Below are 27223 nucleotides of genomic sequence, written 5' to 3' on the forward strand. Positions count from 1 at the left end.
CCACACCAATCAGTCTTGGTGTCATGTTCTACAGCATACTGCACCATTTTTCACTTGACCTCTATATATTTGAGTATATTTTAAAAATATGTTAATATGTATATATTGTAATATAATTTACTTCTCAGCAGCTCATTGAAGAATAGATGCATTCATCTATTTTTAATTATACATCATCACTATATATTCAGGGTAAATAAGCCAGTACTGAAAAAGTTACGTTCAATAATTAACTTAACCCTGAGTTCTTTTTTTAACAAACAAACTGTTTTAAATTACTTAGTAGACAAAAGAAAAAGTGACAGAATATGTCTTAGTATCTGCTTCTGAACAAAGTGCAGACTTTCCACATTGCACACAGAGCCAAAATATAGAATATGCAATTATATAAATGCATTCTATGAGTGAAAGTGATGACACCATGTGAGGGCTATTAGGACTTCAAAGGACTTTTAAAACAACACTGGTGTAAGGTTTCAAGTGGTGATCCTCAATCTTAGTCAGCACAGACCAGCAAAGAATTGCTTACTGTATGTATTATGTTTGCCGGATATTGTAGGAATATCAGCAAAACCCATATATAGTATGGAATCTGCAAATATATATATATATATATATATATATATATATATACATACATACATATATATATATATATATATATATACACTGTATGTTAGATCAAAGAATTGTCTAATATGGGATATTATAAAATTTCAGTAAGAGTCACAACAAGATTGAATGTTGATTAGGTGGTATGCAGTTATATTCCCGACTGTCGGGATCCCGGCAGTCAAAATCCCGATGCCGAAATCCCGACAGCCATTGAAATGCCAACGGTTGGAATCCCAACCACCGCCCAGAAACCCCACTTGGGGTGGTGGTTCACGCCACGACCCTGTGGGGAATAGAACCGTGTGGTGACCTGAGGTCATCACTGAGCCTGAAGCGTGGCAAGGTCGAGATTTCCGTTATTTGCTTTTGTGAATTTATGTTTTTATTCAGTCAATTTTAAAGAACGACCACAGAAAAAGAGGTATCAAGTAAATATCCACTTCATATAGCCTAAACCTCCTTTCTTTTAATTAATTCTTCATCTACACTCATTTTTTTGCTAACTGAATATCTGGAGTTACAGTATCTGTATAAGGATAGCTCTGCTTGATTGGCACTTGATTTGTATAAAGAGTGAGGTTTTTTTTTTTTAAACAAGTTGTGAAAGGCAGTTTTTAAAAGTGAAATAAACTTTGTTATGTTATTATCAAAGCTTACACCCATAAGCCAAAGTAGCACAACAGCAGCATGCAGTGGCGTAACTAGAAATTTTTCTCCCCAAGCCAAAACATTCTCTGGTGCCCCCCGCCCCCATAATTGCCACTAGCAAATAAGGGGGCATGGACTTGCTGACATGGGTGTGGCTTTGTATAAGGGGGTGTGGCATTGCAGGAAAAGACCTCAGTTTTGCAACCTGCACGCCCAGACGTTGGCCACCACAGCAGGAAAAAAAAATAATCCTGATTCATGCCCCTTACATTATTTGTAATTTTTCCTCCTTATAGTAATGCCCAGTATACATTATCCCACATACTGCAATGGCCCTTAGACATTATGCCACACACAATAATGCCCATTACACAATATGCCGCACACCGTAATGCCCCTGACACATTATGCCACACACCGTAATGCATGTGACACATTATGCCACGTATCGCAATTCCCGTTATACATTATGCTACACTTTGCAATGCCCCTTAGACATTATAGCACATACAATGCCTGTGATGCAGTACACCACATGCCCTCATGCCTGTCACACATTATGACACACACCGCAGTGCCCCCTGCAATACCCCCTGAGCAGGGGTGTAGGGGTGTATCTAGGGGTCTGAGCGCCCCTGGCAAAGTAAGGAACTGGCACCCCCACCCATGGACACAGAGGGGGGAGTTACAGATAGGCTGAGGTCAGGGACACTGAGGAAGAATTACAGGGAGGGTACGGTTAGGGACAATGAGGTGGAGGGCTTACAGGAAGGCTGAGGTCAGGGACACAGGGGCATTTACAGGGAGGGTGTGACCAGGGACACTGAGGGGGAATTACAGGAGTTTGTGGGCAGGGACACTGAGGGGGGAGTCACAGGGAGGCTGGGGTCAGGGACACTGAGGGGGTATTACAGGGAGGGTTCAGGTATGGAAAATGAGAGGGAGGGGCTACAGGGAGGCTGAGGTCAAGGACACTGAGGGGAAATTACAGGAAGGGTGCGGGAAGGGACACTGAGAGGGAATTACAGGAGTATGTGGCAGGGACACTGAGGGGGGAGTCACAGGGAGGCTGAGGTCAGGAACACTGAGGGAGAATTACAGGGAGGGTGCAGGGGGGGACACTGAGGAGGAATTACGAGAGGGTGCGGGCAGGGTCACTGAGATGGAATTACGGGGAGGGTGCAGGCAGGTAGACTGAGGGGGAATTACAAGAAGTGTGCAGGCAGGGACACTGAGGGGCACTTACAGGGAGGGTGTGGGAAGGGACACAGAGGGAATTACAGGAGTGTGCAGGCAGGGCACTGAGGGGGGAGTCACAGGGAGGCTGAGGTCAGGAACACTGAGGGAGAATTACAGGGAGGGTGCAGGCGGGGACACTGAGGAGGAATTACGAGGAGGGTGCGGGCAGGGGCACTGAGATGGAATTACGGGGAGGGTGCAGGCAGGGAGACTGAGGGGGAATTACAAGAAGTGTGCACGCAGGGACACTGAGGGGGAATTACAGTTAGGGTGCGGGTAGGGCGCACTGAGAGAGAATTACGGGGAGGGTACGGGCAGGGATACTGAGGGGTAATTATGAGAAGGGTGCGGGCAGGGACACAGAGGGAATTACAGGAGTGTATGGGCAGGGTCACTGAGGGGTCAGTTACAGGGATGGTGTGGGCAGGGACACTGAGGGGGAATTACAAGGAGGGTTCAGGCAGGGATACCGAGGTGATATATGCGCACATACAGTTAAAAACCTCTCTCTAGGTGTGATGGCACTACATGTCCCAGCAAATCCAGTTGACAAGGTGTGCTGGGACTTGTAGTCTCAACACAGCTGGACAGGCAATCACTGGTCTAGATACCTCTCCATACAGAGCTATTTGTAAGCTGTGATCCAGACTGCCAAGATAGACCATGCAGTGCAGCTACGGTACCACAGAAAATGTACAGGTATTCTCATGCTGCACTGCTGATTGGTGCTGATTGTAGTGGCTGGTGTTTGGTGTCAGACTGCGTGGGACCAATGAGAAGGGGAGCAGATGAGCAAAAGGAGGTGCCTCGCCCCTCTCCATATGCCCCCATAGTACCAGAAACACATATGCCCCCAGTGCCCCATATGCCCCCCCCCATTGCCAGCTACACATATGCCCCAGTGCCAAATATGCCAGTCCAGTGCCAAATATGCCCCCACCCCGTGCAAGGTACACTCCCTCTCCCGCTGCTGTGCGGGAAGGAGCCGGAGGGCACAGCGTGTGCCTCTCCGGGCTGTATCCATTCTGTGTCAGTCAAATGAAGTGCCACTTCATGAGCCAATCTGAGCTCGTGGACCAGCAACTGCTGCTCCTGATTGGCTGCCTGTCCACGAGCTCTGATAGGCTCATGAACCGGCACTTCATTTAACAGACATGCCTCCACCGGAGACCCCGGAGGGACACACAGGAGAGGCGCGCGCTGTGCCCTCCGGCTGCTTCCTGGACTCACAGCAGCAATCAGTGGCGGCACCCCCGCAGCCCTGCGCCTCCAAGCGTCCGCAGGGGCGGGAGTTACGCTGCTGGCAGCATGTCGATATACTGGTGATTTTATGACCATCTAATGATATACAGCCATTAACTTAATAAGTCCATAGTGTTGATTATTTCATATGGGTTGGGTCTGATATGCCGGAGGTCAGAATACCAACCACAGCATCTCAGTGGCAAGAATCCCAACAGGGGCAAGGTAAGTATACTTACTGTTCTCCAATGCCCCCCTAACCCTCCCTTCCCATAGCCTGAACCTACCCTCCCCCCCCTGCAGCCTAAAACTCCCCGGTTGTGCCTAACCTAACCACCCAATCCTTCAGCCTAAACCTAACCCCCCACCTGCAGCATCCCCTAACCCTTCCTGGGGGTGCCTGAACCTGCCCCCCCTCCCCACAGGATAAACCTATCCCCCCTCCCCTAACCCTAACCCTCCCCATGCAGCCTGAACCTTGCAGGCTTACCTGTCCGGCGACCCATCAAACACTTGTTCAGGATCCCGGTGGTCGGGATTCCAGTGCTGGAATTGTGATCTTAGGATGCCACCACCGGCATTCCAATGAGTGTCACGATTCCTGCATCAGCATTTCGACTGCCGGGATCCCAACCGCCGGGATCCTGACCGGATCCCTTTCATATATATGATATAAATAAGTGTATTTATATCATTAGTGCATATTATGTTTTATTTTTACTGTTACAAGGGAATATTGCAGCTTATTGTATTGGTCATCCCTGTATAGTCAATTCAAAACTGTTATGAACTAAAATAGCACAACCTCAAAAATAACACAACCTCAAAAAAGCTGTTGATTGTTTTGCTGTCATTTGTTAAGTTTCAATTCCAAGAATAACACTTCTCAGATTCTTTTGACCCTACATTTGAGAAATTTCAAAATTAGCAATTTTCCCATATGTACAATTGGCCAGATGGAAAATAGCCATTATCTTTAATACAGGTGGGAGTATCTGAGAATGATAGATTTGTGCCCCACTACTTATTGTTTTGGCATTCACTCTGGGAAAATTTAATTTTCTGTTGACACGTCACAGCCAAGTTTAGCTTTGTCACCAGCAATGATAATACCTGTCCTCATCCTCACTTTCTTTTAACATACTGTTAAACCAGAATGAAGGAAACAACAACATGACATTTGCTCTTTATCTATTAACTAGACTTCCAGTTACAGAGCTGTTTTGTCACCAAAACAGCAAATATCCATTGTCGTTGTGCAGGGTCGGACTGGCCCACAGGGGTAGAGTGGAAATATATAGTCAGCCCCAGTGCCTGAGGACCCCACACCCTCCCCTAATGTCAAGTTCCAGACCGTGCACTCAAACTATTGTTACTCTATTAGGTAAGTTACCAGGTAAAGCAGGAGCCTGAATGAACATGGAAACTGCACCAAAATTCTCTTGCCAATCAAAATTAGTGTTTAATTTAACGGATTATTATTTATTTATTTTTTATATAGCACTGTAATGGATACACACAGTGGAGAGGGGGGGGGGTAAGCGGGTACTCTTTACCTGGGCCAAAGTCTGATGGAGGGGCCCACGTACTGCTGCCTGTCCCTTTCCCTGATGTAGACAGCGCCGGCATGGAGCCAGTAGAGAGAGGACACTGCTTCAGCGACAGCCTCTGTCACCAGCACAGTACACATGCTGCTTTGTGCTGCACTGGGGGGAGAGGCAGCTGCTGTTGAGTCCTCTTTATCCCTGCTTGACATGCGGGGGTTGAACAATCACATCTGCCACCCCCCTCCCCCAGCAGCCGCCCCCTGCTGCTCACCCGGCACCCCCACACCCCCGTCCAGCGTGCCCATACAGAAACTTTATTTGTAAATATTTTGAATGGAGGGGGGCTGGTCACACCTCCATGCCTTGGCCACTCCCTCTCAGATTACCTGGGCCCAGTACAGCTGTCAGCGCTGTTCTTAGTATAACAACAGAAGCTGTATGAACAAAACAAGAAAGAAAGTGGCTTACAGTACAGAACATTGCAGGGCATGGGCATGGTTTATAAAAATTGTTGCATCAGCAGTCATAATACCCAAATAAGCAGCTGGGTAACAGAACCCAAGGGTTAGGAGCCATGGTAGATATTGAAGAGGAGATGATGGTAAAAGTGAAGGAATGAAAAGCATACAGTATATGTGAAAAGTGCCCTGATCATGAGCGCTTACAGTACAAAGGCAATATTATTCTCTTGTGTGAAAGTAACATTTAAAATATATCATATTGGAAATAATGTAGTTGTAAGAAGCTGACCACATAGTGCCGGGGGGAATTGCCACACACATATACACATACATTTTATACTGTATGTAATATACAGATGTAGCCATACTCATCTTTGCTGCGATGCTGCATGCTGCAACACAACTTGCTGAATGGCATGCAAGGTTGCGACTATTCACAGCCGGCAATCGCTCCATGAATTCCTAATGGAGTGATCGCTGCCAGCAAATAGTCACAGACTGGCGCACCCTGCGGCATGCAGCTCTTCTATGCGGTGAGAGAGTGCTCCCATACCCTATGCCATCACCTCCTCCATAGAACACAGTGGCTTCAGGTTTCAGGAGAATTCTATGGTACTTCACTTGCTATTCAAAGAAAGAAAACCTTCCATGTGAAATTGCTGCTTTAACTTAAACAGTTCCTTTAATTGCTCCATACTCTAATATAGTTATTAGATATCAATATTTTAAAAAGCAAATGAACAGACTCAGTGTGTGAATGGAGAGTTCATTTTCATCAGTGTTAGGTCTTTATGGCTTTTATATAGAAACTCTGAATTTATCATATGTGAATAGATTATATCAAAGGTCTGAATAAATTAGTTTTCTATGCCTGAAAGATTTTGCTTATTGAGGCTAAAACGTTGATACAACCGGTTGAATTATGTGAATTTTAATCCTGTATTAAGTGACATACAGGTACATTTCAATTAAATGAGGTTTAAGTGGGTGAGTTAAAACATTGTGTAGTAAATAGATGAAAAATTCCTGGGCGGAATTACTGCATAGAGATATTAGGTACAGTGTCTGTATTGTGATGCATTGTAGCATTCAATTTAATTTCTGTTTTTATTTTTAGGATTTTGTTAGGTTGGTGACATGATCGCTAACATTTTAGCAACTGGAAAATAACTAGCATTCAACGGTCAGATTCTGAGTCGGTCGTAAAGTTGCATACACTCGGTGCAATATGAACTATCGATATGGACTATGGGGGTAATTCCAAGTTGATCGCAGCAGGAAATTTTTTAGCAGTTGGGCAAAACCATGTGCACTGCAGGGGGGGGCAGATATAACATTTGCAGAGAGAGTTAGATTTGGGTGTGTTATTTTGTTTCTGTGCAGGGTAAATACTGGCTGCTTTATTTTTACACTGCAAGTTAGATTGCAGATTGAACTCACCACACCCAAATCTAACTCTCTCTGCACATGTTATATCTGCCTCCCCTGTAGTGCACATGGTTTTGACCAACTGCTAAAAAAATTCCTGCTGCGATCAACTTGGAATTACCCCCTATGTGTATACAGCTTGCAATGCCGATGTGCGCTCCCGCAGGTCGGTATTGCAGGAAAAATTAGACTGTGCAGGCAGCTCAATTGTGACTATAAAGTTGACAAGTTAGTGCATATTGGTACATGTGTACAGTACTGAATAATAAAAGCCTGCGATACCGATATACGTCATTATAGCCCAGTGACGTGCGGTGAGGTAAATGGCTGGGGAGGCACTGGCCAGTATCAGAGCCAGATTTACACAGACATATATGAACCTGATAGAGGAGCATGTCAGGGAGGGCTACACTAGGGGCGTCATTCCGAATTGGGTTGCTCGCTAGCTACTTTTAGCAGCCGTGCAAACACATAGTCGCCGCCCATGGGGGAGTGTATTTTCGCTTTGCAAGAGTGCGAACGCCTGTGCAGCCGAGTGGTTTCAAACACATTTTGTGCAGAACAAGACCAGCGGCGCCCCCACCCCCCTCATGTAAAATAGGGTCAGTGCACGTCGTAGGCGCGTGACAAAAATATAGGGACATGGCTTCATGGGGAAAGGGGTGTGGCCACAAAATAATACCAATTCATATTACGGTGCACAGTAGTCTCCATTATTCAAATTACGCCGCAAAGTAGCGCCACTACAGCAGGCAAAGCCCCCTTTTTACACATTACGGCAGACAGCGTCCCCTTTTTACACATTACGTCAGACAGCGTGCCCTTTTTACACATTACGGCAGACAGCGTCCCCTTTTTACACATTACGGCAGACAGCGTCCCCTTATTACACATTACGGCAGACAGCGTCCCCTTTTTACACATTACGGCAGACAGCGTCCCCTTATTACACATTACGGCAGACAGCGTCCCCATTTTTACACATTACGGCTGACAGCGTCCCCTTTTTACACATTACGGCAGACAGAGTCCCCTTATTACACATTACGGCAGACAGCGTCCCCATTTTTACACATTACGGCAGACAGTGTCCCCATTTTTACACATTATGGCAGACAGCGTCCTCATTTTTATACATTGCGGCAGACAGCGTCCCCTTTTTTACACATTGTGGCAGACAACGTCCCCCTTTTTACACATTATTACACAGCGCGTCCCCATTTTTATACATTGCGGCAGACAGCGTCCCCTTTTTTACACATTGCGGCAGACAGCGTCCACTTTTTTACACATAACGGCAGACAGCATCCCCTTATTACACATAACAGCAGACAGCGTCCCCTTATTACACATTGCGGCAGAGTCCCCTTATTACACATTGCGGCAGAGTCCCCTTATTACACACTGCGGCAGAGTCCCCTTATTACACACTGCGGCAGAGTCCCCTTATTACACATTGCGGCAGAGTGCGTCCCCCTTATTACACATTGCGGCAGAGTGCGCACTCTGCCGCAATGTGTAATAAGAGGGACGCACTCTGCCGCAATGTGTAATAAGGGGACGCACTCTGCCGCAATGTGTAATAAGGGGGACGAACTCTGCCGCAATGTGTAATAAGGGGGTTATTACACATTGCGGCAGAGTTCGTCCCCCTTATTACACATTGCGGCAGAGTGCGTCCCCTTATGACACATTGCGGCAGAGTGCGTCCCCTTATGACACATTGCGGCAGAGTGCGTCCCCTTATTACACATTGCGGCAGAGTGTGTCCCCCTTATTTCACATTGCGGCAGAGTGCGTCCCCCTTATTACACATTGCGGCAGAGTGCGTCCCCGTTATTACACATTGCGGCAGAGTGCGTCCCCCTTATTACACATTGCGGCAGAGTGCTTCCCCCTTATTACACTTTATTGCAGAGTGCGTCCCCCTTATTACGCATTGCGGCAGAGTGCTTCCCCCTTATTACACTTTATTGCAGAGTGCGTCCCCCTTATTACGCATTGCGGCAGAGTGCGTCCCCCTTATTACGCATTGCGGCAGAGTGCGTCCCCCTTATTACGCATTGCGGCAGAGTGCGTCCCCCTTATTACGCATTGCGGCAGAGTGCGTCCCCCTTATTACGCATTGCGGCAGAGTGCGTCCCCCTTATTATGCATTGCAGCAGAGTGCGTCCCCCTTATTACACATTGTGGCAAAGTGCGTCCCCCTTATTACGCATTGCAGCAGAGTGCGTCCCCCTAATTACACATTGCGGCAGAGTGCGTCCCCCTTATTACACATTGCGGCAGAGTGCGTCCCCCTTATTACACATTACAAAAAATCCTGAGATCATGAGCTGTTAGCAGAGATAACAACCTGATCTCAGGCACTGAAGCCTCGGCTGCTGGGGGAGATAAGAGAGAGATGCTTTGAGTAAACCCCCCCTTCCTTCCCAGTTCACTCGATCAGTGTGAGATCAGGCAGTAGGGAGAGGAAGGTCTTACCATGGCCACGTTCCTGCAGTACAGTTGTACACCTCTCCAGCCCAAGTAAGTGGGAGTGCTTGTGAATAGCACCAGTCAGGGGAGATAGCTGCTACACTGCATCATGGGGGGAAGGGGCGTGCCTTGAGCCCCTCTCACACCACGCATGTCAGAGCTGCCTTTTCTTGCATTGTTTTCAATGCAGAGTTACAGCCTGGTGTGCGGCTCCGCCCCCAGCTCCGCCCCCTAGCTCTAAGCAGTTTCTGGTTACCAGAGGGAGGCAGAGCTATTGCTGCCTGTCCTCTGTCCCTATGAACGAGCAGTGAATGCAGCAACTTCATACTGCAATGGATGCAGCTGATATTTACACTGATCTGTATTATAACACAGATTAGTGGAAAAATTAGCTGTTTTCATTGCAGTTTGACAGGTGAGGCACTGCCACCCCTGACTGCACGTCCCTGTTATAGCCACTCCCTGGGCACTCCCTTGCTCCCTTTTTGTCCACTACATGCAGAGCAGAGTTATTTAAGTGAGTTTTCTCTAGTATAGTCAAAATCGTCCATAGCCAAAATTGCACTGTGTGTATAGTCAATATCGGTGGTTCTGGGCTCCAGGGTGTTCAAGGGAGATCACAAAGTCAAAATCGCCCATAGCCAGAATCCCACCATGTTTAGGCGCCTTTAGTGGTTTTCAGCATAATGCGCATGTGCCAAAAGTAAGACATTGGAATCACACATGCGCACACAGACGGAGACAGTGTCGGACTGGGGCATGAAGGGCCTACCGGGGGAATGCAGTGGTAGGGACTCATGCATAGGGGTCTGCCACCACATTGGTTTACATAACCATTAGAGACTGCATGGCCTGGGGACATTGAAATATATACTGTATAGTCAATATTGCTAGTGCATGCATGATAATGTAGCAGATTAATAACAGCAATGCATGATAAAAAAATACACCACAGTCCTGTGCATTATGATGGAACATATGCATAATGCATAATTCAAGTGCACAGTCTGGAACCTCTTCCCTAGAGGAGGAGGTGGGGGACCTCAGGCAGTGGAGCCCACCGGGGATTTCCCCTGTACCCCTGTGGGCCAGTCCGACCCTGGACGGAGATTGCTAGTGTGTACAGATTGTCATTGACCTGTCTGTCACACCTTACTTTCCATGAAATAGGAATTAACTGGGTGGCAAACATACAATTGTACGGAACTGTTCCATCTTGTGGGAATGTCATGGGAGTGTCGTACATAACATTGATGTGTAAGCTGGTTTCCATGCTTGATTGTAGCATGCGGACAGAAATGGGAGTGTTGTACGTAACATAGATGTGTAAGCTGGTTTCCATGCTTGCTTGTAGCATGCAGACAGAAATGGGAGGCCTGTTCCAGACAGATCTTTGCACTTATCATGGGGTGGGTGTAAGTACATACACTAATGAGTAAATGGTTGTGGCTGAGGACATAAAAAATAATGGGTGGGATAGGCTTCCACATCCAGAAGCATGGATCTTTGGCATTCTTGCATTAGCAAAAGAAAGTAAAAAGCCTGTTTTGGCCATATGGAAAGGCAGCCATGGATGTGTGGAAGTGAGAATCAGGTCCATATCACTCAAGTCATTCCACACAAACCAACTGAATTAAATAGAGAACAATTACACTGGTTCTTCTTAGTACTGGAGACTCTGCATGCAATGGTTTCTGTGCATAACTGCCCTCCAATGACAGCAGTGTGGGTTCCCTATTCACTTACATATGTCATCATAGAGTATGTTCAGCATTATGAGTGTTAGAGCATTTCTAATTGGAAAAGTGCTAGTGTTCAAAGTGCCTGTCTGAGACTACATTTAAAGAGTTTAAACAAGCACCTTGAGACATTTGTGTTACTGTATGTTGCTTTCCTTAATTGGGTTAGTTGATACATGGGAAATGTTATCTTGTGTCTAGCTGTAATTGGTTAAGTTATATAAAAAAAAAAAAATTACCTTTTGTGTTTAGGTGTTATGGGGTCTATTTAGTAAAACCTATATAATCTCTCCATATTTTATAACATTAGCTGGCAGCCCCCTGTCAGCACTTACCAATGAATGCGAAAGACAAATGTTATTGAGTGCGCATGCACCAGTTCTATGTATCCCCGGCAAGTTGTGTGGATGAGCCTAGGATGCAAAGCATCATGGTACCCAGAAGCAGGGCTGCCACCAGAAATTGTGGGGCCCGGGACTGACAAAATAGGCAGGTCCCCCCCCCCACACACACACACACACACACACACACACACACACACACACACACACAGACACTTTTACAATAAATATTTTAGGCAGATGTGGTTAGCACACAGTTTACGATATTCCTGTTGATGTTTATGTTTTATGATCTTTATAAATATAAATTTTGATTGATTTACTGCATGGGCTCATTAAAATTACCATACAATTATTTCCAGTGTTCATGTGCATTTTTCATAGTTAAGGGTTAATTACGATCCAGGTAAATATATAATATTCTGCAGGATGAGCGCTACACAACACAAAATACACAATCACAATCACACAAACACATACTTACCTTTTGCAAATCCGTCCTGAGAGAGTCCTCTCTCCCACGCTGTCTGCTCCTGTCCCTAGCTCTTCAGCACCGCGGCTCCTCTTCACTGACGCACGCCGCGCTGCATCCGGATCCCAAAAACTTTATTAAACAGCAAGCTACTGCTTGCCTACTATGATCGGCAGGTGGGCGATGCCGGCAGGCAGCGGGTGGGCGGAGGAGAACAGCTTGCGATGACATCCTCAGCCCTCAGCATTGCAGAAGGGAAGCGCTGGGTGGCCTCAGGGGCAGTCGGAATGGCGGCGGCCGGCGGGATAGGGCTGTTTAGGGAGGTACTGAACTGGTAGCAGCCGTGGTCGGACCCATCGGCGGCCGTCGCCTCTGGGAATAGCGACGGCTGGCTGTTTGAGCAGCCCGGGCCCTCCACTCTGTCAGAGTGGCCGGGCCCGGGACAAGTGTGCACAGGGCACCCCCTTGTTGCGGCCCTGCCCAGAAGGAGCAAGAGTCCTAGCCGACTACATGAAGGTAGGGTAAAGTATGCAAAATGCCATCAATAACGTTATATAAATAACGCCTGGCAGTAGCCTCCATTATATTCTCTGGGGGCTGAACGATCTGCAGCGACAGCTGTAAAGTCAGAGAAATCAATGATTTCTCCTGAATTTTAACTGCATGTAAATGTGGAGATACAGTAGCTTAAATATCGCTTTCTCCGACTAATGTGCTGGAGAAATGTGATTATTGAGTTTGCTAGATAAACCCCTAAATGTGCAAAAATACTCTAATAGTTTATTTTCGAAATTTCAAACCCATTACTATTTGTGTTTTCACTGTATAGTCTCCTCTAGTCCTTCTACATTTGGGGTCACAGATAAAGCTTTAACTTATATTGTGTGTTTAAATACTGATTTATGGTTAGGGTTTTAGGATTTGTGTGCCACGTGTGACAACTTTTCTATCGCTGCATTTTGGTATGTATTTTATTACACATATTTAATCTCTGTAGATTTTAAGCAAGTTAATTTGATTGACATTGACAGTTTGCAGTCATCAGCAGTTTTATTTAAGGCAATTTTGCTAATGGATGACTAACTCATTAAATTAAAGAAAAGCTTATTGCTCTTTGATGGGATATATGTTGAAATGATAGATGTCAAATAAATATGATTACAATAAAAATATTTTGTCACTTTTTGTACTTGAGATTTGTTCCTACATGAAATTTATATTCGACTCTCGAAAGAAGGCTTGTTATTACTTTTTGTTCAGTCATGTTTGGCGCGTCTTTACTGTCATAAAATAAATATTTTTTGTTTCATAGTACTGTAATTCATAGACTTGTGTTGCAAAAATGTGATTCATTTGGATTTTCTGTAGGATTTTTTTGTTTTGTTTTTTTAATACAAAATCAAATATTCAGTTGGGAGCAAATATTTTAAAAATCTCGCACTGCAGGGTTTTTCACACAGGTAAGAGATTTTTGGTATTTAATTGGGTGCAAGGTTTTTTTCATGTGCTACTAATTTTGTTTTTATGTTAACACCTCAAGAGCAAGTCCAGATTTTCCTAAAAGCCATATTTTAAGGAAAAAGATGTCAGGAATTTTGTTAGCAGTTGGGCAAAACCATGTGCACTGCAGGGGAGGCAGATATAACATGTGCAGAAAGAGTTAGATTTGGGTGGGTTATTTTATTTCTGTGCAGGGTAAATACTGGCTGCTTTATTTTTACACTGCAAATTAGATTGCAGATTGAACACACCACACCCAAATCTAACTCTCTCTGCACATGTTATATCTGCCTCCCCTGCAGTGCACATGGTTTTGCCCAACTGCTAACAAAATTCCTGCTGCGATCAACTTGGAATTACCCCCACCGTGCACTATTCACTACAATATACTACCGCTAATCCTGCATTATGCACTACACTACACTACCGCTCACCCTACACTATGCACTACACTACTGCTCACCCTGCACTATACTACACTACCACTTATCCTGCACTATGCACTACAGTAAACTACTGCTCACCCGCACTATGCACTACACTACACTACCACTTATCCTGCACTATGCACTACACTACCGCTCACCCTGAGCTATGCACTAAAACTACACGACCACTCACCCTGCACTACACTACACTACCACTCAGTAATGCACTAAAGTAGAATACCGCCAGTGTCGGACTGGGGCATGTAGGGCCCACCGGGGGAATGCAGTTGTAGGGGCCCATGTTTAGGGGTGTGGCCAGTCTCCAGAGGGGGTGTGCCCAGCCACCACATTGGTTTGCCTAACCATTTTGCAAGTGTTGGTCCCGTAGATAAATATATACAGTAAATACTGTAGTGCATGCAAGATAATGTACTAGACTAGTAACAGCGCAGTCTGGAACCTGTTCCCTAGAGGATGGGGTGGGGCCCCAGGCAATAGGTCCCACCGGTGGTTTCCCCTGTACCCCTGTGGGCCAGTCCAACCCTGAATACCACTCACATTCCACACCCTCCCCACACACACTAGCCCTACATTACACTACACTACTGATCACCCTGCACCACCTATCCACACACTAGCATTACATCATACTACACAAAACCCTGCACCTTCTCCCTGCACACAACATCAGCAGGTCTGCAGATTTTTTTGCTGGCAAAATCCCTCACTTAATTGAATATGCCCCATACTGTGATTTGAGTAGATGACAATTGTGGAACCATACAAAATAAAGTAGCTAAATGATTTGCAGGTTATGATATGGTCAGTCTACCCGGTTCACCTCTTCTCCTCTACCATACACTTTTTACCCTGTTCTGTTTACGATTCTTTATTTAAACACTCTGTAATTCACAGGGACAGTGAGAGGTTAAGATTTCAGCCTATTATTCTGGTAATTATTATGCAGAAATGTTCAGAAATGGGTGAGCTTTGAACTCCTCTGTGGGTCTCCTTTACAATTAGGAGAAAATCTATCTTAAGGGTGCATATATATATATATATATATATATATATATATAAAATATATATATATAAATATATATATATATATATATATATATATATATACTTGGACAAATCATACTGCAATGGAAAGGTTACAAAATTTTAATTCTGCAATTTAGTGGACAATTCAATTCTGCGTAATATACATCAATGTAAGGGGAAATTAGTCAAAACACTGGTTGACCCGGGGAGACTGTTCTGAACTTTTTACTAAATGGATTTGGACAAAAACTTCAGCATGAAAAGGTGGTTCTCGTTCACAACTAGATGTGGGAGATTTATCTACTCTTGGGGAGAAATACAGTGTAGAAGCTCATAGTAACAAATCAGCTTCTGTCATTTTTGTCTAGCACAATGACAATTAGAAGCTGATTGATTGGTTGGTACTTTATCTCTCTCCAATGTTAGATAAATTTCCCACTATTACCCTTTTCAGACAGAAAAGTCTGAAAGTCCCGGCAATTACCTGGCATTTCAGTGCCGGGACCTGCCTGACCCCCCTTTCACACAGACATGCAAATTACCAGTTCGAAAATTTCGACCCGGTAATTTGCAGATCAACACGGGTATTTTTTCTGTGTGAAAGTGTCAACCCGTGTCATAATTCCTGTGTCTGCAACCCTGGTAAATTCCTGGGTCGAAGTCCCAGGAATTACAACACGGGTTGACCCTTTCACACAGAAAAATGACCCGCGTGTTTCATGAAATTACCGTGTGGAACTGCTTCACCCGGTAATTTCACTTTCTGTCTGAAAGGGGTATATGTGAGCTACAGCAGCAATTTTTTCTGCAGAATTATTTTGCTCAGCCCATTCAATGCATTAATGGCTCGCCCATTCACTGTTTTCCTGATTTATTGACAATATCTTGAACTGGACTGTACTATTGCACTGCTTTTATACAGTACTAGCTAAAGTACCCAGCATTGCCCGGTTTAAATTTTGAATTTCTTAAATTATCAGTAAAGCTGGGCATACACTATATAATTATCTGGTAGATTATGTGCCAGATCTGTTTGGTTGGAATTAAATCTAGTAGTGGATGAGAGCAAATGGCAATCGACTATTTGCTCCCAAACACTGGAAAATTGACAAAACCTGTCGTTCAGTCAAATTAGTTAACTCACAAATGTAACTAATTTGTATAAACAACAGTTTTTGTCCTTTATCCAGTGTTTTGAGAGCAAACCAGATTTTCATTCCAACAAGCCGGATCTGGCAGATAAGCTGACAGATAATTGAACAGTGTATGCCCATCTTAAACTGGATGTAACTGTTAATATTTAAAAAATAATTAGCAGCTTAGCAGCTCTTCCAACACATCCATTAGTTGGCTGCTCAGTGTTTTTTTTTTTTTTTTTTGGTGTCTCCAGTAGCTCTAATACTCAGCTTTCCTTTCTGTTTAGTTTTAGAATCAGCTTTACTTTGTGAGATGGTTTGAAAGTTTTCTTTTTGTTACCAATATTTCTATTCAAAGGCTTTTGGGTACACAATATTTTTTGTCTTCCCACCTCCATTTCTGTCAGTGATTTTAGTTCATTGATTTATGGTTATTTCTGTCAGTTACTTCAGGTCATTAAATTATGCTTATTTCTGTCAGTTATTTTAGTTCATGAATATTTTCATCCAAATTTATCCAGTAGAAGGCACAGAACAGGCTTCCCAGGTCAAAGTTTTGCCCAGCGTCCAACAACGGGAGGTCCAACCAGGATCCTAACCCCCCTAAAACCTATCCAGGATCCAACTGGACCACCTCGCATTGGTTTCATCCCAATCAGTGCAGGGGTATCCAAATGCATAAGCGGATAGTCAAATAAATAAAGACCAATTAATTTTATATATAAACATATTTATATATAAGTTGTAGCTGAATGTATGGAGGAAAGTTTATTTAATACCAAATTTAACTTAATTATTTTCATTTATTTCTGCTTTGGCTCTTGCACTCCAAACCTGCTACAATTTGACAAATCCCAAGTGTTTTAATTTTAATTACTATAAATTAACTAATCTCTTGGCAGCTGGATAACTTAATACTGAAAAGACAGCTTTATGTTCTGCAAAGTTGATGCTGTCGAATCGGACCAATAAATGACCTTGCAGTAAACAGTTTATATGTGCATTCAATGTCTAAAGATAAAGTGATTAAGATGAAAATATGTGGAATTAATGCATTAATAAGTACATTTGCTACAAATAAAGCACTGACATTTTAATTGCAGTTAGAGATGTTACACAATAACAGCAACAGAGAGTTTATATCATGTACATTTTCTTTCCCTGTACGTGATAGTCTTTTATTGTTTCCAGTTTACTAGCTTATTTATTAACTAATTCAGTTTCCTTGCTCAGTGTGTTTTTGAAATCTTTACTGTTTTTCAATAGAGGATCATAAGTTGATACAATGGATACTAGCTACGATCTCAATGGTATAGATGCAACTATATATCTACTAATATAAATTAAAAAAATAAACATTGTATGTTTTATTTCTAAATCACGGCCAAACCTTTGTGTCAGTTGACTTGACAATTGGCATAAGAATAGTCTAGAGGCTGAGTTAGAACATAGGCTATATCAGTGGTTCTCAAACTTGGTCCTCAGGACCCACACAGTTCACATTTTGCAAGTCACCTGGCAGGTGCACAGGTGTACTCATTACTCACTGACACATGTTAAAACATCCACAGGTGGCGCTAATTATTTCACTTGTGATTCTGTGAGGAGACCTGGAAAACATGAACTGTGTGGGGTCCTGAATCACAGCAGCAAATAGGTGCGCATGGCAGTGACTATTTGCACCTGCAATCACACAATGTCAAGTCTATGGGCTGCAAGTGCTAATATATGCACGTGCCTGTAGACGGGCACATGCCCCATGGAAAACTAATTGCAGGTGTGAATAGTTGCAGTCACATTGAGGCTGGCTACATCTGGAAGTTCTATCATGAACAGTATGTTCAATAGATATGTAATTACAGTATATCAGTGGCAGATCCAGGGTGGCCGATCTCTACCATCCCACCCCAGTTACACTGCTATTCTGCCACTACCGCTGTGTTAGCTCTAACTGCAAGTGTGCGGCACATCAGGGCAGGGAAAGAGGAGTGTGCTGGTTGAGCCTTCGGGGGGTGGCTGCTGCCACTGACCAACCACAGTCTCCCCTCTTTCCTTGCTCTGTTGTGCCGCACACCTGTACTTTGCTGTGCTGCAAGGGCTGATCCAAAAGTAGTGGGAAGGAGTGACGAATCTCCCAGATTGCTCCCTCCACAGAGTGATATCTAGGGCTCTTGTCTTCAATTAACATAGGAAGTACTTGGTGGGGTTTGCTGTATAGGGGCATATTTTATTGATAAATATGTGTTCAATTGTGGATAATTACGGAAAAAAACAAAGCAGCCAACATTTAAACACCCACAAAAAAGTGTCTGCTTTGTAAAAATTCCTAGACTGCTGATACTGTATATTGCTTTGTTTATCCTTATACCAAACTCAGACAACTTAACTTCATACAAAGTTGAATTGTTTTTTTTTTTTTTTTTTTGCTGAACCTGAATGATATAACACAAGGGTTATAAAGGTATTGAATTCTTAACAGAGTAATGAGGAAAACAGACACTTTTTAATAAGATATTTTTCCAATTGCTACTTTTTCCCCCCAAATGCCCAAAATGATATGAAATAGTTGAAAAGGTTGTATATTGCATATTATTAGAATATATTTTATATTATATATATTAATTGTGACAGAATATAGAAACAAAAATGTCATCTTTACATAAACTAATAATAATAATAATAATAATAATAATAATAATAAAAAACACATACATTTCTTATGTGTAATCAGACGACTTTTATCCCCATGCATCATTTGACTTGTTCTGTTAATCTGCAAATCTGTACATGTACTTAATCGCTGTGATTTTACATACAGTATGTAAAGTGCTCCAGCATGTCATAGCTCTATTAAACTATAACCCTCTATGTATCAGAGGTCTTCTACCTTTTTTCTGTACTGAACACGGGGGGTCATTCCGAATTGTTCGCTCGCTAGCAGATTTTAGCAGCATTGCACATGCTAGGCCGCCGCCCTCTGGGAGTGTATCTTAGCTTAGCAGAATTCCGAACGAAAGATTAGCAGAATTGCGAATAGAAAATTCTTAGCAGTTTCTGAGTAGCTCGAGACTTACTCCTACACTGCGATCAGCTCAGTTCGTTTCGTTCCTGGTTTGACGTCACAAACACACTTCGGCCAGCCACTCTCCCGTTTCTCCAGACACTCCCGCGTTTTATCCTGGCACGCCTGCGGTTTTCCGCACACTCCTAGAAAACGGCCAGTTTCCGCCCAGAAACACCCACTTCCTGTCAATCACACTCCGATCACTTCAATAATGGAAATTCTTCGGTCGGACGTGAGTAAATCTACTACGTTTGTCACTCCCAAATTCCCGGGTTGCCTGACCCGGTAATTCATCCCAGGAATAAAGAAGGGTTATTCCCAGGTTATTAATGGGTCGGGTGCAGTGCAGTGTGAACAGGTTACCCAGGTAGATGCAACCCGATACCTGTTCACAGCATAAGGAGGGGAGGTGCGGAGATGATCTCATCTCCCAGTGCCGCCTCCACACACGCCCCTGATGCTGCCGTGGTCCCCGCCCCCCGATGGCAACCCGACTCAGCATATTCCCTGGTCGGGAAGCCAATTCTCAGGGTCCAATGCCGTGTCGCACCCGGGAAGCACACGTTTCCAGTTCCTGGGTGCGACCGGGCATTTGCGATCTAAATGCGGTATAATAGTAGCTAATTTTCTTGGGATGATTACTAAGCACACTGGGTGAGCACTGGAAATCTCTCTAATTTTGCACTGGTGCACCTACAGTAGATGGTCTTTCCTTTGCCTCTAAATGTCTATACCAACACTCAGGAGACATGCCCAATATCTGAAGGTGGTTTAGACCTAGGCAAAGTCTAAAGAAGAAAACTGCGAAAATGTAAACATCAAGCAAAGTCCAAACAATTACAATTTTAGCGTGACACCTTTCATTAACAAGATACATATGTAAAAATGTGTCTTCTCTCCTTTATCTCATGTGAAGAATATTGCCCTGCCAAATAAAATCTAACTTTTGTAAAGCTTTCCAAAACATTGTGCACTGGTGCTTAACAAGGTTAGCGCTCGCTGTGCACAACTCTCATTGGCTAGGGCATATTTCTGTTAAAAATGCTGTGATCTTGCCCCATAAACCTTTGGAATGAATCTAGGACACTTGCACAAATTAAGGCACACAGCACTACTACAGAGGATTATGTACTTGTTAAATGCGGCTCTCTGTGTCTAAGCAACTGTCTGTGTTCTCATTGTCTACAGTCATGCTTCAGTGCACAGTATTTCTGTGTGGTCCGAGTCTACCATTTAATATAACTGTTGATTGCATTTATTTACATTTAAAACTTGATCTCCTACAGCTTTGATTCGTGAAACATAAAAACCAGAGTCTGTTTTTTATATCTTATTGTGTCTGTGTGTTTTCACAGGGAGTTTCCAGAATCTCATCATAGCATAACTTCAAGTAGGATTTTACTGCAATATCACGAGCCAAGTCCTGCAGTGCAGAGCCGGATTAAGGGGGGGTAACAGGGGGTGAGTACCCCTGGCCTCCCTTTCTCCATGGGCCCCCTGCCCGGACCTGCTCCAACACAGCTTTTACAGCTTTTGCGTTAGCAGTAGCATACCCAGCTTAGCGCAGTTGGCTCACTGCTGCTGGAGACAGTAGATTGTATAAATCTGCTCCGCACTGCTAGAGAGGCCTGTCCGGAGTCTGCTCATGTAGCACTGCTGCATGGCTGTCAGGGACTGGGAAGGCCAGGCACCTGCACGGGCTACTGGGCTTACGCCTGCACCTGTTCTGGAGGACAAAATGCTGCGGATGCTATAATGTATTGGGTGAGCTGGCAGGGGAAGCTGGTATGTGCAGGCTTGAGGCCAGGGGTGGTTTGGCCCACCAGAATCTTAGTGGCAGTTCCCGCTGTGTCAGGAGGACATGGCAGTGCCACGCGTTCCCCTCCGACTCATCATTACTGCTACGATCGGAGCTCTGCTCCTGACAGGCAGCGTTTGGAGCTTTCACCTCACCTTACAGTCAGCAGGGGCGGGCCGGTACATGCTACTGTGTGGCAAGTTGGTGGAGACTGCAGCCAAGAGATCTGTAGAGTATACTCCCAGGGTCACAGGCAACAGGTGATCCCTGATTTCAAACTTACTGCTGCTGTCCAGACTCCAGCATGAGCCAGCCCCTTTTTCCCAGTAGTGCTGTGCTTACAGTGGCTGGCTCCTCCCCTAGGACCAGGTTAGCCCCTCCTCTCCTTTCTCCCATCATTCATTCTATATTTACAGTACAGTCTACACAGCGTCCCCTCCACTATACTCATGGCTGCCTCCATGGCATTAACTCCAGAAACCAGGTAAGTTCTGAAGGGGGGAGAAGCAGTGCCCCGTACTTTATCCTCTACAGTAACTGACTGCACTAGTACACTAAGGAGAGGTATGAGCTTTTGTGTGTGCCATTGTTTTATCCTCAACAGCAACTTATTACACTGCTACTGTTCAAGTGTGGGGAAGGGGGGGGTGATCAGTGTGTGTGTGTGTGTGTGTGTGTGTGTGTGTGTGTGTGTGTGTGTGTGGGGGTCAATGCACAGAACTTGTCACTACATTTTCATCAACAGTAACTTACTGCACTGGTCTGTATACATTTTGCCTCGTATATTTTGTTACTATATTGAGGGGTTCGGTATGATATATCTGTAAACGGTATGCTGGCTGTCAGTATAGCAACAGCGGCATCCTGTCTTTTGGAATTCTGGCAGCAAGTCCCCTCGCAGGCTCGCTGAGCTCGCCACACTTCAGTATCGGTATTTCACCGGCTGATGGGATTCCGGCGTCAGTCTCCTCAATGCCGGGATTCCAATAGCCAGCATTTTAAGTGCATCCCATATTCACGTGTGCAAAAAATTCTGTGAATTGATTTAGATTTCTTTTGAGAGAGTACTGGAGAAAATACTTGTAAGGTGACTGAGATGTTCTCCCTGCTATGTTTTAATGCAGATTATACATATTTTTTATTTTTTATTCTATTTACTTGGCCCATACTAGATATAGTTGTAATACAGTGATTAACACATGCTTGCGTCATAATAATATAGTAATATGTGGTATTTGGTTGAAGTGGGGTACACTGGGGTGTACAGGTCGAGTATCCCATATCCAAATATTCCGAAATACGGAATATTCCGAAATACAGACTTTTTTGAGTGAGAGTGAGATAGTGAAACCTTTCTTTTTTGATGGCTCAATGTACACAAACTTTGTTTAATACACAAAGTTATTAAAAATATTGTATTAAATGACCTTCAGGCTGTGTGTATAAGGTGTATATGAAACAAAAATGAATTGTGTGAATGTACACACACTTTGTTTAATGCACAAAGTTATAAAAAATATTGGCTAAAATGACCTTCAGGCTGTGTGTATAAGGTGTATATGAAACATAAATGCATTCTGTGCTTAGACTTAGGTCCCATCGCCATGATATCTCATTATGGTATGCAATTATTCCAAAATACGGAAAAATCCCATATCCAAAATACCTCTGATCCCAAGCATTTTGGATAAGGGATACTCAACCTGTGTATATATATATATATATATATATATATATGTATATATGGGGTATTTTGGTTGAACATGGGGTACACTGATTTAGCATAGGTAAACTCATACCTTTATCCCTTTTTTCTGAGTTACCAACTGCCAGTGACTGACAGTTCATGAATGAGAGACTGACTTTCCGTGAACCAGGAGACACCACAGAGAGACCAACTGTCTGTGAGACTCACTCTCTAACTGTGACTGACTGGACTGAGAGACCACCCCCAAGGTTTTTCTGCACACCGTTTTTCACTTCCTGAGGAAAGGCACTGTTTATTTATTTTGCTGTGAATGACGTGTGTATTATTTTTCTTGTGCAATGTTTTTCATCTGCGCATGCGTCTGAGTTGCACCATGTATACATCCCAATGGTGTTTGTACAGAGTCATGCTACAGTGTCAGACGGATGCACCAAGAAGTGTATTAGAAATGTGTAGGGCATTCCTAGGCGGGGGTTGGCTAATCAGACAAAGTAGTAGCGTAGTATGGGTGTGATACTGTAGGGACACAGGCATGTTGCTGATAGTGGTTGTGTATAGAGATGCTGAGTTGCTCCCATTGGAGACCATACTTGGATGACCTGCACATAGCATAAGGCTGGTGAAAGTGCCAGTGGTGCAGCTGATGGTGGTGTTGACGCACAAAGCATGATTGCAGAGCCTGTACACACTGACAGTGGGCATCACAGTCCTTGCGCTCTAATAGGGCGGTGTAGCAGTATTACCATAAAGTTGCAGACGCAACTGCAGCAAAACCGCAAGGAAGGCCATAACTGTGTCCATCTCAGAATCAGGCCCTGTGAGGAGAGAGCATTCCTGCTCCCTCAACAGACCCCGCCCCCTCAAAATATCCCATCTCTAATAGGGCTGCTTCCAGAAATCTCCAGGGCTGATTTCCCAGCCCAATCCACCCCTGCTGGGGACCCTGTCATTTGTGGGGCACACATCATATGGATATGTATAGAGTGGGACAGAGGCTGCAGCAGGAGCTTGCCATGACCCTGCCACATGCAGAGATCCATCCGAGCACATCTTCAGCTAGGAGCAGCAGCTAGGAGCACTGAGTCCTCTCCTAGCAAGTAAGTACCCTGATTCATGTATTACTGTGTCCTCATCCTCCATTCTCCCCATCATCACATAACTGCTGCCCACTAGTCCCAAGGCTTGGAGGAGACCTTTTCTTCCCCACTCCAATCAGCCACCACCAGCTATAACAGATGCTGCTGCTCAGTGGATTATGTGTCCATGCCAGGAGCAGCCTAGAGCACTCCACCCTGGATGGAAGTGTGCAGCCCTCAGCAGCCATTGCCACCTCTCCCCTTAGGGATTCTGCAGTCTTCTCCAAGCTTGAGTGGGTGCATCCTACAGCTGGGAGCTGATATCACCCTAGGACCATCAGTATCCCCTCTATGCCACCCAGGTCCCACTTCCTTAGGCTATGACTTCTCCTCTGTGTTTGCCCATCCCAAAGCCCAGGCTCTCTATAAGTGTCTCTGTGTCTAGGTTGTTTGCTGCACCTTTACAGGAGACATTACATTCCCCATAGAGAACCCGAGGAAGCATATGTACTTGGATCTGCAAGGTGAGTTCTGTGCCATTGTGCAGGTAGGACCTGCGCTGCTGATTCTGCCTCATGGGGTAGGAGGCACACACAGACACACAGCGGGCACATCCAGGGTGGTAGAACAGACAAGAGATGGAGGGCCCCCTATCTTAAGTGCCCTGGGCCCCCCAAAGGCTTAATCCGGCCCTGCTGCAGTGATCTGTAGGTATATCCTCAGAAATAGTTCTGACATTTTGGCAATATCAGTTTGAAATAAAGTTCTAATTGATGTTCTCATGTTTGGGATGGCCATTCAATGAATCAGTTCACTAATGATTTGCTTCAGAAGTCTGTTTAAAATAAGTAAAAAAAAAAAAAAGAGCTGCAGTATTTTGTATTGTTTTAAGATAAAGGAACAGCAACCATTGTATGTCTAAAATACAAGATTCTTTATTACAGTACGTAGTAAGTACAAATGCATATGTAAAAGTCAGCATCCTTAAGCCTCAGATGTGCATACACTGGGCCGTTTTATGGGCCCCAGGTTCATGGCCAAATCTGGGAGGAGTGGCAACACTTCCACATAAATATACAAAAGTACTATGCCTGGCGCAGCATGCTCAGCACAGGGGATGGGGGGAATAGTGTGATCTCTCCTGCCTGTAATATTATGCTCTCCCGGTAACGTCACACTGATGGCAGAAGGTGAATCCAGTCCTCCTTCACAGCCTGAGTGGTCCTGGCAGCAGCACCACCACTAATTTCCTGCCTTGCTGTCATTCAGAAGTTGGTGTTTCACCATTGGATGGTGTAATAAGCCTTGCTTCTGGGTCCTGTGTGGGGGCCCACTACCGCTGGTCGCGCCTGTATAACAGCTGCAGTAACACATCAAATAGTAGTGGGGGAGTTTATTTAGTAGTGAAAAGAAGTGGGCCAGTGGAGAAGTTGCCCATGGCAACCAGTCAGCAGCTACCCATCATTTTATAGGATGCACTTGATACATGTTACTTCAAAGCTAACTGGTTAACATGGGCAACTTCACTACTGGCACACGTCTCCACTCTTTTCACTGCTTCATAAATCTCCCCAGGGGCATAGAAAGAACATTGTGGGCCGCATAGAATCTGATTGGATGCTATGGACAACATCACCAGTTCTAAAAAAACCTCCACTTTAGTAAATTTACCCCACTGTATGTAAAGTTGTGTGTGGACTGTGTTGAGTTGAGGTAATTGGGTAATATAGTTTATGGAGATTATGTGGGTGGTACTAGAATTGTAACCTTTCCAAAGAGGTGAGTTTTCAGGCAATGCTTGATGACTTGAAGACTAGAAGAAAGTCTTATATGAGGGTATTCCACGGGGTATTCGGTCAGCATACCGGCTTTTGGGATGCCGACAGTCGGAATCCTAACACTGGAATCCCAACACTGGTCCCAAGACTGACACTGGGATCCTGACATCAGTAACAGTGCCAGCACAGGAATCCCATCTGTCTGTATCCCTAACCTAAATATGCCAACAAGGTGCCAGTATTCTGTGTGTCCTGATGCCGCTGACGGTATTTTCATTGCTGGACTCCCAAGTGCTGGGATCCTGATACCATCAATTCCACAGAGTGGATGTAGCCTGAAAATAGCCCTCTAACTATTAAGGGAAGATAATTGAAGAGATGTATATTTGTGTTATTTGCTTACCAGTCTTATATGTGTGAAGAAGTAGCCTATTCTATTTTGAATTTGGCAACCAATGTAGGGATTAACAGAGCAGACCAGCAGCATAAGACCATTTTGTGATTACATTCAGTCCAGCCACTGCATTCAAAATCATAGTTGCCGACTTCCTGGCTGCTCTCTGCGGTAGAGAGCAGCATGGTCAGATCAGAATGGGGGCGGTACGGGGGTGTGCATATAAAAAAGGATGAGGTAGAGGTATGACAATTAAAAGGAGGTGGTATGGGGGTAGCTGCGGTAGCATCATTGTAGCCACACCCTCTGCTATATAATGCTGAGAGCACCAGAATTATACAGCTGGTGGTGTGGCTACAATGAGGCGATTCAGCAAAAATCCCATCTTCATGTTATCAGCCACCTGGACTGCCACTTTACTGGCTGAGTGGGTGGCCGGAGAGATGACCAAGTTAATATCAAGTTGAGAATTGACCGATCTTCTGTGGCACCAGGAGGGGGACACAATTTTCGTGAGTCTCCCGGCCATTGCAGGAGAGTAGGCAACTATGGTCTTCAAAACAGATTATAGGAGTGAAAATCTTTTTAGTAATAAATGCATAAATTCACATGTTTGCAGTTTTGTGTGAGATATGTTCATAATCTGGAGAGGTTTCATAGATGTATGTACCAGGATCTTAATACATGTTGAATGTGGGGAGCAAATAGCAGTTGTTATTACAGAATATTACAGAATAGCAGTGAGCCTTAGGGGTAGGGGTTATTGTCCTGTTGTCAACAGGAATAAATATGTCAGGTCAATAACTACTATTCAGTTGATGTAACAAGATGATATTCAAGATAAATTAACAGAAAGACACTGCAGACCTACACAGTTAAGGGCCCTACACACTAATAGATTTTAATAAATGATATGAATGTTCTTGTTCATTAATGAACGAGAACGCGTTCATATCGTTTAGTGTGTAGGAACCAATGACGAATGATACGTGGTCCCACACTCGTTCTTCGTTGGTGCCCAGTCGCTTATGCATGCAGGCCAATATGGACGAGATTGTCCATATTAGCATGCACTGCTATGGAG

At 44.3% G+C, this 27223-nt stretch overlaps 1 protein-coding gene across 3 annotated transcripts in view; it reads left to right on the top strand.

The window, feature by feature from the left end:
- Positions 1 to 27223, top strand: part of SEMA3D (semaphorin 3D) — a 293106-nt gene that overhangs the window by 38999 nt on the left and 226884 nt on the right. The window contains exon 1 of one of the 3 annotated variants that reach the window (XM_063926931.1): positions 9639 to 9709. The exons of the other annotated variants lie outside the window; for them this stretch is intronic. The gene's annotated coding sequence lies outside the window, so the exon portion shown is untranslated. Of the gene's footprint in view, positions 1 to 9638; positions 9710 to 27223 lie in introns of those variants that run through there. 3 annotated transcript variants of the gene reach the window in all.

Source organism: Pseudophryne corroboree, chromosome 6 (genome assembly GCF_028390025.1).
Source record: "Pseudophryne corroboree isolate aPseCor3 chromosome 6, aPseCor3.hap2, whole genome shotgun sequence".
Lineage (NCBI taxonomy): Eukaryota > Metazoa > Chordata > Amphibia > Anura > Myobatrachidae > Pseudophryne > Pseudophryne corroboree.